This window comes from Cyanistes caeruleus, chromosome 1 (genome assembly GCF_971803275.1).
Source record: "Cyanistes caeruleus chromosome 1, bCyaCae1.hap1.1, whole genome shotgun sequence".
In the NCBI taxonomy this organism is placed as follows: Eukaryota; Metazoa; Chordata; class Aves; order Passeriformes; family Paridae; genus Cyanistes; species Cyanistes caeruleus.
The window spans coordinates 91,041,723-91,053,369 of NC_141701.1; the positions used below are offsets into that span (position 1 = coordinate 91,041,723).

At 45.7% G+C, this 11,647-nt stretch overlaps 1 long non-coding RNA gene across 1 annotated transcript; it reads left to right on the top strand.

Annotated features, from left to right (window-relative positions):
• The first annotated feature begins 620 nt into the window (after positions 1 to 620).
• LOC147655734 (uncharacterized) lies at positions 621 to 1,729 on the top strand. The gene is made up of 2 exons (XR_015273823.1): positions 621 to 909; positions 1,564 to 1,729. It is a non-coding gene; the product is annotated as an uncharacterized LOC147655734 (long non-coding RNA).
• The last annotated feature ends 9,918 nt before the right edge of the window (positions 1,730 to 11,647 follow it).

Consider the following 11,647-nt stretch of genomic DNA (forward strand, 5'->3'; position numbering starts at 1 on the left):
AGGAGAGTGTGATGGAAATAGAGGAGCATGTTTTTAAAATCTGCCAAATGTTTGGCTTGCTGTTGCTGTTTTGCACTTTGTGTCTGGTTATGGGAGCCCGGCATGGACTGCAGGAGCACATAGGGGGACTGAGGAAGTCCTGGCTGTGCTGGAGGAGGTGGCAGGAAGTGGAAGAGTGAAGCCACAGCAATGTGCAGAGCTCTGTCAGCTCCGTAATAACGGGGCTGTCTGCTTGAGCTTGGCTAGATACCAAGTCAAGGTTTTATGGTGTGAGTTCATCTGCTGGCTTTTCCCTGTACGTGATGTAATGCTCTCTGTGAGTGAGATATTTATTACACCCAGCTCTGTAGTGGATACGTGCAGTCAGAGCCAGCCTCAGGAAAGTTTGGAAAGAGCTTCTCGATCTTTTTTGCATCCTTTCCGCTGACCTATGACATAACTGGTGGGTTCCCTGGCTCCCTCCCCGCTTCCCTCCCTCGCTGTCCCAACGCTTGGCCAAACTGTCTTGCCTTTATCTCCTCTCGCAGGCTTCTTGACGAGTCACAGGATGATTTATGCCCCGATAACTTCTGCTTTTAGAGGCTGGGCTAATAAAAGCAGCCTTTTCGAAAACAACTTTTGCGGGAGGCGTGGGGAAACCCACCCATCATCGCACTCAGCAGGCGAAAGCACCATGGCAGCAGAGACTCCCGGGAGAGCAGGGCCAGGGGCCGCCTCCCTCCCCATCCTCACCTGGCGCCCAAAGCGATGTGGTGCTGGGAGGATGGGTGGGAGGAAAGCCTGGGCTGGAGAGTCCCAGCAGGTGAAAGAGTGCAGGGTGTGCATCACCCATTTCCCTTGTCTCCCTGTCCCCATATGCCAGGCTCAGCATCCTGTGGAGCTGGAACCTGGTGTGCACCTCAGCAGCAGGTGGGGGGAGCAGGGCTGCGTGTTTGGGATGTTGGTGGTAAGGTCTGTGCTTTGCTAAAGGAGGAAAATATTTTATCATTATGAAACTGCTTTCAATATTTTATCTGCAAGCTTCCTCAGTGCTGGGGCTGCAAGGAGGCCAGGGATGAGGCAGGCAGCTGGACCTGTGATCCCACTGCACCGACCACAGCACTGGGCATGCCAGAGCTGCAGACACACACAGCTCCCTGCCCTTCATTAACTTCTGGCCTTGAGGTTTACCCCAAACCCCCCAAAGGCGCTTCAGCTGCACCAGGGAGGCAGGCGGCAACCTGCCCCTATGCAGCGGGGCCAGCAGTGCAGTGGGGCTGCACCTGGGGACATCTGCGCTGGCGTTACAGACCTGCCCAGTTAAATGCTGCTGGAACTCCAGCCTAATGGCAATCCACCCTGGAAGTTCAGATGTGGGCACAGACTGTGTTTTTGTGTTCAAAGCACCATGGAGTTAAACCCTTAAATCAGCTCCCACTTCAAAGCACTCCCACTGTAATTATAAGACCAGAAGGATGAGGTGGGCACAGGCAAACATGGAAAGCATAGGAATATTTTTGCAAGATCTAACATATTTAAATGTTTCTTATGGGGTGAATTTATAATTTTGTTTTTATTTTTCAGCTAGGAAAGAGAAGATTTTCCTCTGACTGCTTTATTAATGTGGGCCTGAAACCATTGTGCATTTCTGAACAAAAGCAAGCAGTCCATGCCACAACTAAAATCAGCACACTGAGTTTCCTGAGTTGGAAAAATCATGAACGAATAAAAATCAGGTGTCAAAATGAAAGCTGAATCCATACCTTAACTGAAACCTTTTCAAATAATACAATGAACACAGAGCCAGAGAAAAATTTTGATTTTTGTAAAGATTTTTTTTGGTAGTTATTTTTTGTGTGTTGTATTTTGTTTCTCAGAACATTTTTTTCTTTTTATTTTTTACTCCTGAAAGACACGGTAGTACTTGCCTAAAATCCTAAACAAACTAATTAGACCTGAGAAAATATTCACAGCAAACTTTAGGTTTAGTTGAAACTTGCTTGGCTTCAGGTTTCTTTACAGTCTCTAAGCTCAGCCCTGGTTCACTGGGAGGTTCGTGAAAGACCATGAACTTTTAGAGGGAACATGGACTGATTTATGAGTCTGCCTGAAAATCCATGTGAAATTTGCCTTTCGCATGACCACAAAGCAAAAATATCTTTTTCCCCCCTCAACCCCTTCCTGCAGTACTGGATAAACACTGATGTGTTTTATCTCCTGTTTCTGCATTGGGTCTTCCCAGCACAAACAACATCTTGCTTGCTTTTTTATAATAATAATCACCAGTGGTACTAACAACAAAATGTTCACAGCTCTGGGATTAGTACTTGTTGCCTTGTTGCTGCTACCATGAGCAGGATGAAAGTGATGCTGATTTTGGTTTATTTTAACTTGATGTTAACAGCTGACAACACTGGGGCTGCACAAAGGCCTCTCAACCTCTTGTGACACATGCCAGGTTGCAGGAAGTCATGCTGCTGTTGCATCTGGTTGCATGCTTGGGGGTGGGAATGGCCAACCATGCAGGGTGCTCACTGCAGTGCAGCCCCACGGTCCTCTGCAAGGACAACTGTGGCACATCCAGTGAAAGGTCTAGGGGAGAAGGGCCACCGGTGTTGGGCTTTTCAGGTTACTTTCACAGTCAGTATCTCCCACAGGGTTGGGTCTCTTTGTACTCTCACTACAGGAATAGTGCAGTCTTTTGTTAGGAATAAGGGATTCCACAGCTTTTCTTGTCTCCTGCACAGATGCAAATGGTTGGATATTGACCTCACATCTGGATGTCTTGTTTCTCCATTTCCAAACCATGTGAAAGACTTTATTAGTCATCTGCAGGCACCAAGACCTACCCTGGGCACAAGACAGCCCATCCTCTTTCAAGCAAAGGGCACCTCTTCCCTTCTCTGCGCACACCAGCTGCTTCCTGCAGCAATCTTTGCAAACACAGACACTTCTCAGATCGGAGAGGCAGCCGTGTAGGGCCTGGTCTCCATGGATTTGGAAGCATCCTGCAGTGCCAGGCACAGGGGCTCATCTTTAGAGTGCTGTAGATAGCCCACAAAAAGTGCCATGGAAAGTTCCCACCTGGCCCATGTTGCCAGAGAGGAAAGGGCAGGATGCTGCAAGTGGAGGGACAGCAGACTGCAGTGGCTTCAAGACCTCTTGAAAGGTGTTTGGCACTGGAAATTCTTTGGAAAATTGTCTGGATACAGGAAAAGACCAAGTCTATCCCAAATGCACAGCTGAATTCCCCCTTATCACAAGGGCTGAGTTCTCCTTATTGTAGGGAAAACACAGGATAAAGAAAACATTGTAGATTTTTTTTTTAACCACCACATGCCTCATTTAAAGGCTAAGTTGAAAATTACTCTTCCAATTTGGAAATGCCTTCCTGTTTCACATTCCAAATTAATTTACAGTAAAACAAATTTGTCCATTTGTAATACTTTAGGGGAAACATTTGGAAATCTCCCAAGCATTTTGATTCAGCAGATCTGCCTTATCTCTTTCCCTTTTCCCCATCCTCAAATTTTTGGTTGTTGATTTGTTTTTTTTTCCATTCCTTTATGAGGTGGGATAAATATTAAATATGACAGCAATTCCAATGGGACCAACAAAATGATTGTCACTCAGCTCTGCTCAATGGCTACTCCTCCAGCTCATATATCAGCCAGAAGGATCACGGCAGGGTTGCCTGGCTCATCTCCCTCTGTGGTTTGTCTGTGCAGATGATGTGGGTTAACCTGGGAGTCGAGAAACTGGAGCTGATCCTAGGCCCCTCCTGCACTTCTGGAGAGCACAGACGTGTGGAGCTTATAGGTCAGCTCACAGGTCATTTCCATTATTGGGGATCTTTCGTTAGGCAGGTCTTACTCTTGATATATCATATTTCTTCTGCTTGAGAGTTACTTATGTTACTCCACTGTTTATCACTTTGTGGTTTTATTTTATATTATCCCTGGCCCATAATGACTTATCAGGCTGTGAACACATAAAATGAAACCTGAGCTGCATTTTTTCTGGCAGAGCTGCAAACAGAACTCAGTTCACGGAATTTCCTGGTCCTATGAGCTTCATAAAGGTGTGAGGTGATAATTCAAACCAACATCTCACTTGGTCTTGTTGTCACGTGAAGTTAAAAATCCACCAAAAAGTTCACAGCCACTAAGGATTGGTCTTGAAACCATGACAAGAGGGTGCCAGAAGAATGGAGAAGTGAAGAGTCTCCAGGAACAGAATATTATAAATCCTTTTTTAATTAACAACTAAATGATCAAATAGATTCAATAAGAATTTGTAATACAGTATAAGGTTAAGTGATAACTTAGTGACAGTTGATGGAATGAAAGTATAGCCTAGAGTTACCTTAGATGAGCATAACACTAAAAATGGCACTTCCATGGAAATCTGTCTATGTAAATGATAATATAATGAACTGGATCAAGATTAGCACATGTGCATTAGGAATTTTGTCATATTGAGTGAAAGAAACCTACTTTAGGGACAACACTGAAAGTACAGTTGCTTTGAGGGCAAATCTGTCTTCAAAAATAAAGGCTTGTAATATTGCAGAGAAAAAAAAGAGCAATTTCAGGCCAGGGAAAGCTGTTTTTTTATTTGTGTCTCCTCAAAATATAGGAGTGTTTTATGTCAGAAGAGCTTTTCCCAGTGGGAATGAATGATAAACTCTAATGGATAATAAATGCTGGGAGTCAGGAGGTTTTCAAACTTCTTTTATATTGTGCACTGCACTGGCTTTGAATGACTCACAATCCTTTACCCTTTTTGTTCCAGGGAGCACGTATCACCTTCCTACCTCTCCCATAAATGAAATGCAGTGGCAGAGCATTCAAAGTAAGACCCAGAGGGTCTAAACTGGAGGTTCAAATCTTACCTTGGATTTTAGATGAAAACCTGGAGATATCTGGCTGTTTGTAGGGGTCTGGTTATTTGAACTGGGAGTCAAAAGGCCTGGCAGGGATGTGACTGAGCATGCCATAAATTCTGCTGGTCTGAGAGGCTCACTGGCTTAGGAGAACCCTTAATCTTCAACACACAGCTCCCCTTTGGCTTACACAGATGTTACTTGCTGTAAGAACACAGGAGGGGATTTGGAGAACAGTGTTCCCAGTCACTCTCATGAGAATTTGGATGTGGGAGCAAGGGGGGAGATCCTGACTTGTGCAATCCTTCAGGCCCTCTATAATGTCCAGCAGAGGGTTCCTGATGGAGACCTCCCTAAGCTGCACTTTGGGAATGCCTGTCCCACACCATCCATACACTGTCGTATCTTCCCCACTGACCTCAGCATTTGCTGTGGTGCCTGGTGAGATCCACAGCCATGATGACCTTCCCTGAACAGCTGAAATTAAATCCTCCTGGGTCAATCCTTACACTCATAAGATCTCCAAGGGACTAGTGAATGATGGAGAGGTTTTGGCCACATCCAGCATCCTTGTGAAGCAGATGGCAAATGACCATGAAGGAGCACAGGAAGATGTGAAAGGTGTGATCCTTTCCCTTTCCCTTTCCCTTTCCCTTTCCCTTTCCCTTTCCCTTTCCCTTTCCCTTTCCCTTTCCCTTTCCCTTTCCCAGAGAACTATAACAGGACAGCTGACTGAATCCAGGCCCTCATAAATGGAGATGTCCAAATTATAGTCACTTAAAAAAAAATAAAAATATATATATAAGCACAACTGTATCTTTTGCTTCTGCCAGCTCCTGACTGTTAAGTGAAGATAATAAATGCTTTCTCACTTTATAGAGCAGTATGACACTAAATATATTTTCAAAGGTGTCTCATGGAACAAGGATGACTGCCACAGTGAGAAGAAAAAAAAAAAAGGCTTCCTCATCAGTTTGTATCACCTTTCTGTAAACTCCCTTAATAGCTGCTGGAAAAGTGCCATCACTTCACACATAGGCTACCAAATAAGAGGAACCCCCTCCTTGCTAAGGATCCAAGTATACTTCCCTTCTGCAGCCTGACCCAGGCCCCAGCCTTGCCTCTCCCAGGGGTCAGCAGTGACTCAGTGGGATTTTCCCCTCCAAGGTTTGGGAAGGAGTCAGCCCCAGCTCGACATTCCTTGTGGGAGCACAGGTTAAATTAGTTGGCCTCTGGTTCCTCCCACACTGCATAAAGCTGCCTAGGTCATTCTGCTGCTTTGGGGAGGGCTCTGACGGGAGTGTACCGAGCACAGAAGCCTACGAGGTAAGAGAAAATAGATCCCTCCTTGGCATCAGTTGAATATCACAGGAGATTTGTTAAATCTGTGCATAGATTTTCCTCTTATGGAGAAGCGCTCAGCCTCACTCTCCTTTCTGTAGATGCAGAAGCTGCTCACCTCCATGGGATGGTGCCAGGTGGGTGAGTGATGCCGGGTGGGCGCAGGCATGGGGGCAGTCGGTGCCTGACTCAGCAGCAGGAGTGCGAGCAACCCCGCTCCCTCTCACACGGCCCCGTGTGCGGGAGGGAGGGAAGGGGGAGCAGTGCCAGGATGGTACTGTCTCACTGTTGTATGCCTCATCAAATGGCCTGCTAAGCCAACCTCCAGGGCTATGAATTCCAATCAAGAGAAGGTTGCTAAATTGAGGAATGTAAAAGTAATGAGATAACCCTTGCTGCTCCCCTGCATGGTGTTGATAACCAACCTTGAAGTATCCCAATGCCGCAGAGGCAGGAGAGGGTAAACGGCCTTGTTTAAGAGAGGAGCTGATAAAGGCCAGGGCAGATGTGCTTCTGCCCTCTCTGTAGATGGTACCTGGAGGTGCAGAGGTGGCTGGCCAAGATCAGCAGCCTTCTGCCTACAAATGCACCTTTGTCTTGAAACAGGGATGTTCCTTTGTGCAGAGAGCCTTATGGGCTGCATGAAAGCACTGAGGCTGACATGCCGTTGTTGGGTCAGAGACAAGGCTGAGACCCTCTGTGTGCACCACAACCTCCTGAAAGTGCTCTTTGGAGTGGCACAGCCATGCTGAGAGACCCCACTCTCCATACATACTACGCATACTCCATGCATACTACGGGCTCATGGCTCAGCAGTGACAAAAGTTTGGACTCCTGCTGCTGTGGAGTACTGGCAGGTGCCCCAAATGAGGGCCAACAACCCAAGTCAAGACATTGCTCTTTGAAAACCTGCTGTCACCGCTGCTTGTTTTCATAATCCTTTCCCCTACGATAGTATAAACAAGCTGTCATCTATTTTTCAATGAAAAATACTTTTGCTTGGCTCGATTTCACATTGCACTGTTACTATTTGCTGTCACAGAAGCTGCTGCAGCTATAAATAACCTCACCACAAGCTCCTGTCATCCATAAGCCCAAGCACTCGCTTCAGAAGAGGCAGGCGAGATTAGGATCTTGTTTTGAAGGGTCACGTGTCCCGGCAGATGAATGGGTGCCATCACTGGGGTGCTGGCACCCCACGTGCCTGACCCTCCAGCTGGCTTCCTGGCAGAAAGTGCAGGGTTCAGAAGCCCAAATCCACCTTTCTTGTCACCCAGAAGGTGATGCTCACGTCAAGAGCAGAGGATGAGAACTGCCAGCAGCAATGCTTCACTTCCACGTCCCACTGATGGAAGCAGAGCAGTACTGCTGTCCATGGCCCTCGTGTTCCTGTCACTATCTTGCACACAGCTTGGGAAAAACATCCCAGGAAAGCCACAGTCCCACTGTCTCTGGGACCTGGCTGCCCTAGAGGGGGTGACGTGGCCCTCTCCACACCAGATGGGACAGAGGACTATCCAGAGGTGCTGTCAGAGCATGTATGTGTGCCCTAACTGCAGGAAGAGAGCCAAAGATTCAAGCTGTTGGAAAACTGCATTTTTCTGGGGCTTTTTTTGCCTTGTTTTTTTCCTCCAGATTTCCAAGTCAGACTAGTTCAGATGAGAGGATCAAATGAGACTTGGGTCTGGAGCAAGGAGAGAAGGGGAAGGCAGGCCCCATTTTGGGGTAGAACAGTGCAAGAGCAACATCCTCCCCACACATGCTTGCACTACTCTAGGTGGCTGCAGAGCCCCCAGACTGCTGAGAAACCGTGCACCTATCGTAGTCGTGTGCTTCACAGGCACCTTGCTCAACCTCTGGTGCCAACCAAGCGTGAGACACACTAGACAGGTTTCATACACTCCCCTCCTCCTGCAAGCATTTGCTTTGTTGTCCAGGGCTGTTGTTTTCTCTGCTCTGTTTGCTCTGCAGTCCTGCCTTGGCCTCTCCTCCGTGGTGACAGCTGCATCCTCCCTGTTGTGCTGCCACTCATGGTAAATGTGTGCCGTGGGCAGGGGACATGGTGTGACTTGCCCCAAGGTGGAATGATGTGGTTATGCTCATCCACATCATTGCCCACGCCAGAGTAAGTGCTCTGAGCTGATGATGCCCTAGATCGAGCTGGGAATGAACTTCAGAAAGGAGAGCTCGTTTTGACTGTAGGCTGAATGAATACAGTGACTCATCTCAGTTCCTAAAAGCAGAGAAATGTTTGTTTCCATACAATGTGAAGATGCTTTAACTCAACCTTCAAGGTCTCTGGCTGAGGTTTCACATATATTGTTGGCTGCTGCTGAGCTGGATAGGTCCCCCTCCTTCTCCTGTCCCCAGGCTCACAAAGTCCTGTCCCTGCCCTGATGCATGTCTGACCACCGCAGTGAGCTGACACGGGAAATTTGACCTGGCAAAAATTGTCCCCTTCCTCTTTATTTTCTGCAATCTCCTTTTTCTGTTGGTTTAGCTTTGGTATCAGGCATGAGGTAAAGGAGATTGAGGCCTGTCCTGGGTGGCAGACAGCCTTTGGTTGGTGTAGCCATCACATGCACTCACTGTTCCAAAACAGGCACCCCACCATGTTGCTGCCACCTGCCCTTGCACAGTGTGCAGCATGGGCACAGCTGGCAAAAAGTGCTGCTCCCTCTTTGCCCAGGTCTCGGGCACAAGACCAGAGAGAAGCAGGCCTGTGGATTTATTCCTGAGCCCTTTTGTTTTTGTGATACTTTACTTTCCCAGCCAGACAGGATGAGAAACAAATACCACCAAAATATGATGAGAGAGGCTATTCTTGAAGTGTTTATAGCCCAGCCTCACTGGAGAATGTTTGGCTGCCTCCCAAGACAGCCAATTCTCACTGTGTTTCCAAGCCAGTTTCTGAACTTTCAGGCACTTACCCAAACAGAATCTGGACTTTTTGAAGTTTGCTTATCTCTGTTTACAAGGGCCTCCTGCAAGAGTAAGTCAGGGAAGGGCAGCCAAGGTCAGGGGTGTGAGGGGGGAGCAGAGCAGGGAAGCTGTGGTGAGCTTTGCATGTACCACACGTGAGAGCGGTAGCCCCGTGCAGTCTGAATGCCCAGCTCTGATCTGCCTGAGTCAGTGGTCAGCCTGACTGTATCTAACAGGTCTCATCGTTACAAGAAGCTTTTAAAAGCCCTTAAGTCTCTAAAGGATTTTTAATTCATAAAACTGAAAGTCAAAATGATGGCGAGGGGTGTGTGCCTGATTGAGTGAGTAGGGGATGGACGGAGCTGGAGCTTCAGACCAGCACCCTCCTGCAAATGCAAAGGTGTCAAGATGAAAGCTGTCAGCTCTGGCACACTTCTGCAAAATAGTGGTTGGTTCAGCCTGCTTAAGAAAAGAAAATGCTGCCCTCACCTTTCTCTTCCCTCTTCTTTTCCAGACAGTCAATTGCTACTTATTAATTTGGTGGAGATTCTACTTCATTAGTGCTGGAGAATAGCAAGGGTTTGCTAAACTCTCCTGGTTTTCTTTTTATTCCAGGTTGTTTCCTGAGATGGTATTTTGTGATTTTTTTCTGTTTGCTTACAGATACGGTGTGTGAGAGCTGTATCAGTTTAGAAGGAATAAAATCTAATCCAAATTATGGGTGAGAAATGAGCTGCGTGTTTTAGTGAACAGTCATGAATTTGCAGCCTGCAGAAGTACTCTAAAACAACAGTAACCAAAAGCTTGTTTTGCATATTTAAGGTGAAATACAAACCAATCAAGATAGGATTAAATGAAATATATGCTACTGTTGATAAAATTCTGATATATTAAAAAGTAACTTAATTGCATGCAACTATCCAATATCCTCAGCTGCCACTTTCAATTACTGACATTATTAGTCTAACACTGTTGTATTCAAAATGTAATAAAATATCTCCATTAGTTTGGGAGCAACCTCATCACTGAGAAAAAAAAGATGTTTGATAATGCACTGAGTGATCAAGCAAACACAGGTATTTTATTCTATTAATTGGCTATCAGGGCAAATGTCAACATTTTATGAGTAGCAAGCAGTGTCAATGTTATGTTTGTTTAAACTTATTGCTGTTTAAACTGACTGAGCAACAATAAAAACCTCTTTGTTTATAGATAAACATTTTTTCTTTATCCTACAGAGAGCTTGTTTTGTTTAGCATGTGCCATGAGCAAATTTCACTGTGTTGCTCCTAGTAAAGCATGTCTGTTTAATTCAAGTAAATTAAATGTAATCCTGAGATTAAGGAAAAAGCTGTATTTTCATTTGGAGCAGCTTGTTTTTTCTAGTTGATTTTGTTACAGTTTTCCAGTGTTATGTAAACAAATAGTTTAATCAGGAACAATAATGGGGGAAAACCTTAACTTTCCTTTTTCCTCTGCCGGTGGGAATAAATAACATATGTAATAAAGATACCGTAATTATGAAACAATACTATGCAAAGGATAACACAGTGATTATTTTCAGTGTCAGAACTGTGGCATGAGCCACAAAGTTCAGAAGCAAGATTGCAATTTCACAAATACTTAAGTGTGGCAACTGGCCCCACTGAAGTCAGAACAGTAATAAACAGGCCCAAAGGCTTCCTCCATGCAAAAACCCCAGCTGAGATAGTTGAGAAATCACAACTGATGTTGCAGTCTGCTCCCCACTTTTTGGATTTCAGTCTCTCACACAAGCAGCGTTGGTTAGCTGTATCCAGGCACGAGTACAAGTGCGTGCACGTGTGCATGTAGTCCAAAATGAAACAGTCTCCTGTGAGCACTTCTACCTCAGGGAAAAGATGATGGGAGTAGATATATATGACTGATGTTAGTCATGTTGCTTAATGCACTGGTGGGAGGCATCAAGATGCTGCTTAGATAAATGCCACGCAGGAACCCATGGATCTGAGCAATCCCTCAAGTTTTGCTCTCAGCGTTTCACATGAACCTGCCAAAAAGGTGCAGTCAGTGTGGTCACTTGTGACAGTGGGAATAGAGATGGATCATACTGAAACTCTTTAAAAATCTGAAGCCTGTAACCCAGTTCCTGCCAAATTTAGCACGGTGCATTGTGTGACAAGACACTGACTCAGAGGAGTTACTCATATGCTTGAGTCTTTGTGAAGTCAGTACCTTTCTGGTGACCTTCCAAAGTGTTGCCTTAAAAGCCACCTATTGTTAATTTGTGCATGCAGCTGTTCTGAGAAGGTTTTGCTGAAAGAAATTTGAATGGAAAGTGCTGTTAACATTCTCATGCCCAGCCCTCATACATCATTTCTGAGTATACTTCATTGCCACTTAAACACTGTGGTTAACTCATAGCTTTATCTACATGTTCTTGAAAAAGTCAGCACCTAAATTAAGCAACCTTTTCTAGCAGTGTATTGAATGGAAGGGGAAAATGTGCTTTTTAAACCTTCTGCATAAGTGGGAAGCAGG